The sequence below is a fragment of the Tupaia chinensis genome, unplaced genomic scaffold (assembly GCF_000334495.1).
Source record: "Tupaia chinensis unplaced genomic scaffold, TupChi_1.0 Scaffold145659_1, whole genome shotgun sequence".
In the NCBI taxonomy this organism is placed as follows: domain Eukaryota; kingdom Metazoa; phylum Chordata; class Mammalia; order Scandentia; family Tupaiidae; genus Tupaia; species Tupaia belangeri.
In genome coordinates this window covers 183,625-188,469 of record NW_006205516.1, presented here as the reverse complement: position 1 = coordinate 188,469, position 4,845 = coordinate 183,625, and the positions used below count along the sequence as shown (strand labels likewise).

The following is a 4,845-nucleotide window of genomic DNA, read 5'->3' as shown; positions in this document are numbered from 1 at the left end:
TTTGGAGAGGTTTTTGTTATAGGGCACGTGTGCTCGCCAGACAGACGGAGAGAGACAGAGAGATAGAAAGTGAGAAATCACCCCCCAGAGGGGATGGCCACACTGCAATCCCTTCTTCTCCATTCTCTTCTTGGGATCTTGGGCACACACACACATGCACCCGGTGTGAGTTTTAAGCCATTGGGTCCGGGACGAGAACCGCAGTCGACTACGTGGGAGTCCAGCGACATAGCCATTATGCTAACTGCTGGTTCCCAGTCCCTTATTATTTTTAAAATTTGCTATAGGGCATGTGTGCTCACCAGAGAGAAACACACACGCACACACACACACACATATACACATATACACACACACAGATTGAAAGTAAGACAGCAAGCCACCAAGTCCAGGACTTGAACTGCATTCAGCCATGTGAGAGTCCAGCGCCCCAACCACCACACCGCATGCCGACTCCTCTGCACTTTTCTTTGTGTGCATCCCTCTGTGCCAGTCAAGTGACACCACATTCCACCTGGTTGCTCAGATCAAAATTCATGTAGTAACCTTCAGTCTTATCCTACACCCCATATTCAACCCAACAGCAAGCAGTGTTAGTTTTATTTTCAAAATAGGCCCAGAATGAGAGACCCCTTTTCATCCTCACCTGTTTGAGCCACCATCATCTCTCACATAGACAATGGCAGTACCTTTCCAAGGGATCTCTCCATAGCAACCAGAGGATTTTTTTCTTTTCTTTGACTTGAAGATGTTTCTTTATGAGATAGAATCACATACAATGAAATGCAGGTTTATGTGTACATTCCAAGGTCTTTTTTATTTTTTTGAGAGGTTTTTTGCTATAGGGCACACGGGCGCTCCAGAAAGAAAGAGAGACAGAGAGAGAAAGCTAAAAATCACCCCTCCAGGGGAGATGGCCATGCCACAATCCCTTCTCCTCCATTCTCCTCTCAGGATCTTGGGCACGCACGCATATGCACCCAGCATGAGTTTAAACCACTGGGTCTGGGACTCGAACCGCAGTCGACATGGCAGTGGCTACATGGGGATTCAGCAACATAGTCATTACGCTAAATGCTGGTCCTTTTTTTTTTTTTTTTGAGAGATTTTTGCTATAGGGCGTGTGTGCTCGCTGGAGAGACAGAGAGACAGAAAGTGAGAAATCACCGCCGCACAGGGGATAGCCACTCCACAATCCCCTTCTCCTTCATTCTCCTCTCAGGCAGAAGAATCCTTTTTAAAGCCAGTATCAGATCACGTCACTCCTCTGCTCAAAATCTCTGAATGTTTCTTCCTCTCGTTGAGAATAAAAGACAAGGTCTTTACAATGTCTTACAGTGCTGGACAGAGTTTGCTCCCTCCCTCCATTACGTCTCTAACCTCATCCTAGAGTTCTTTTCTCTTCCTACACTCTACTTCCTTCACTTCCTCCCTATTCCTAGGACTCGGGGCCATTTTACTTGCTGTTCTCGGTCTGGAATGCCCTTCTCCCAGTTATCTGCTTCATTTAGCTTTCTGTAAAAATGTCACTTTATCAAGGAGGCCCTCCCTGATCATGCTATGTAAAATATCCCCCGTCGCTGCTGCCACTCTTACCCCCCCCTTGCTTTATTATCTCCGTGTTTAGATCAATGCCTGACATTCAGTGTGGACTCACATAGTCAATGACTGTCCACAACCATCAGCCTACTACGGCCTACCACCTCTCCCCTCGAACGGATCTCCTTGCCTCGTCTGCTTCTCTCGAGCCATTTCCCACACTGCAGTGATCTTTTTTTTTTTAAACCATAAGAGGTGCATGAGCTGGCCAGAGAGAGAGACAGACAGAGAGGGAAAGTGAGAAATCGTCCCCCTACAGAAGAGGGCTATGCTGCAATTCCTCCTCCTCCTCCATTCTCCTCTCAGGATTTTTTGCACACACATGCACGTGTGCCCAGCATGCTTTTCAGCCCGCCAGGTCCAGGACTTGAACTGTGGAATTGGCCATGTGGGATTCAGCTCCTTAACCACCACACCACCTAGCTCCAGAGTTATCTTTTTTAAAAAAAATTATTTTATTTAATTTATTGATTCATTTATTTTAATTTGACCAGAAAGAGAGAGAAAGGGAAAGTGAGAAAGCAAGTCACCAAGTGCAGGACGTGAACGGTGTTCAGCCATGTAGGAGTGTCCAGCGCCTTAACCACCATGCTACCTGCTCGTCCCCCCAGAGTTATCTTTTAAAATTTCAAATCTTGGATCAGCAGTTAGTGGTAATGGCTATGTCGCTGAACTCCCATGTAGCTGACTGCGGTTCGCGTCCTGGACCCAGTGACTTAAACTCACCTCAGGCACGTGTGCGTGCGTGCCCACGATCCCGAGAGGAGAATGGAGAAGGGACTGCGGCGTGGCCATCCCCCCGGGGGGTGATTTCTCCCTTTCTGTCTCTCTGTCTCTATCTGGTGAGCACACGTGCCCTATAGCAAAAAAACTCTCAAAAAATTTTTTTTTCAAATCTGATCATCTTCTTTCTTTTTTTTTTTACTTTCTTTCTTCTTTCTTTCTTTCTTTCTTTCTTTCTTTCTTTCTTCTTATTTCTATCTTCTTTTTCTTTCTTTCTTTTCTTTAACTCATCTGTATTTGTTACCACCTATAAGCAGAGTATAATTTGGGCACACTTCCATTCATAAGCCTCACTGGGTTCCTTTTCCCACGGCTTTCAACACACTCAAGTTGGCTTATAATTATGTTCCTGTGAACACTTCCTTTGGAAAACAAGCCCTCTGGAGAGTTCCTCCCTCAAGCTGCTTCAGCTTAACCTATTTCTAAAGGACTAAGACTAATACATGCAGAATTGGTAACTACAGGGTGTGGGAGATTTAAAAAGTACATCCTAGGAGATGAAACTGAAAAGCATTTTAACAAATAATTGTTTCAAACATCAAGGTATATTTGGAACACTTCAACAAAAGATTTGGTCTACAAAAAATCTGTTAGAGGGTACATGTACTTGGCAGAGAGAGACAGGAGGAGAGAGAGCACCTCCCATGGGGGATGGTTACGCCACAATCCCTTCTTCATGATCTCTGAGACTTTGGGCATGAACACATGCCTGGCGTGTTTCTCAAGCCTCTGGATCTGGGACTCAAACCATACCATAGGCCATGTGGGATTCACCTGTCTTAACCATCCCGTCACCTGCTGGCCCCATAATTTAAGTATTTTAATTAATTAGTGTGTATCTGACTTTGGTGCCAGTCAGTGGAATGGTGGTTGAGGAACTAGACTCCCATGTGGCCGACCATGATTAAAATTTCAGACCTGGAGGCTTGAAAATCAAGCTGGGTGCTTGTGCGTGCGTGCCCAGAATCCCAGGAGGAGGGTGCACAAGGGATTGACGTGTGGCCACCCACTCTGGGGTTGATTTCTACTTTCCCTCTTACCGTTTCTGTTCTATGCTGAGTGTGTGCGCCCTATGGAAAAAAAAATCTGACTTTTAGGAAATATATAGGGGCCAGCAGGTAGCATGGTAGTTTAAGGGCACTGGACTCCCACATGGCGGACCATGGTTTGAGTCCTGGACCTGGCAGCTTGCCTTCTCACTTTCCCTCTCTCTCTCATTTGCTCACTCTGTCCCTCTCTGGTCAAATTAAATAAATACATAAAGTTAAATAAAATAATTCTTTAAAAAAAAGAGACACTAGCTTTCCTTTTTATTTTTTCTGCAAGTTTTATTTTTTGTTTGTTTGTTTTGTGAAAGGTTTTTGCTACAGGGTGCGTGCACTCACCAGAAAGAGAGAAACAGAGAGACAGAAAGTGAGAAACCACCCCCTAGGGGGATGGCCACGCTGCAAGCCCTTCTCCTCCATTCTCCTCTCGGGATCTTGGGCACACACACAAACGTGCCCGGCGTGAGTTTACACCACCCGATCTGGAACTTGAACCATGGTCGACTACATGGGAGTTCAGTAACATAGCCATTACGCCAACTGCTGGTCCCTCCTTTTTATTTTTCTTGAGAGTTTTTTTTTTTTTTTTTTTTTCTTTGCTGTAAGGCAAGTGCACTCGCCAGAAAGAGAGAGACAGAGAGACAGAAAGCGAGAAATCACCCCCTGAGGAGAGATGGCCACGCCACAATCCTTTCTCCTCCGTTCTCCTCTCGGGATCTTGGGCGTGCACGCACACACACCCGGTGTGAGTTTAAGCCACTGGGCAGGTCCAGGACTCGAACCATGGTTGACTACATGGGAGTCCAGCGACATAGCCATTATGCCAACTGCTGGTCCCGACACTACCTTTCCTTTAAAAAAGAAAAAAGAAAATGTGTTCATGAACTTGTAAGCTTGAAAAATACTTTGAGTGCACCACTGACTTGCTTGCTTTTGTATAACCTTTTTAAAAAAGATTTAATTTTATTTATTGTTATATTTTAAAATTTTACTATAGGGCACATGAACTTACCAGAGAGAGCGAGCGAGCAAGAGAGGGAGAGAGAGCAGGAAAGTGAGAAAGCAAGCGATCTGGGACTTGAGCTGTGGGCAGCCATGTGGGAGTCCAGTGTTGTAACCACCACACCACCTGCTGGCCCCTGTGTAGCTGTAGCCTTTCTAAGAATCTGCTGAATGCCATGGATCCCAAGAATAATGCTCATTTACAGGTATTTTGCATATCATTTTCAAGATTCACAGGTAAGTACTTAAAAACTTATGAGGAATAGGGGGATTAGCAGGTGGCATGGTGATTAAGGCCCTGGACACTCCCATGTGGCCAAACATGGTTCAAGACCTGGTGGCTTGCTTTCTCACTTTCCCTCTCTCTTGTTTCTTTCTCTCTGGTCAAATGAAAATAAATGAATGAATAAATAAA

At 45.2% G+C, this 4,845-nt stretch overlaps 1 pseudogene; it reads right to left on the bottom strand.

The window, feature by feature from the left end:
- Nucleotides 1-1,752, bottom strand: part of LOC102469738 (cyclin-dependent kinase 2-associated protein 1 pseudogene) — a 3,635-nt pseudogene extending 1,883 nt beyond the window's left edge.
- Between the last annotated feature and the right edge of the window lie 3,093 nt (nt 1,753-4,845).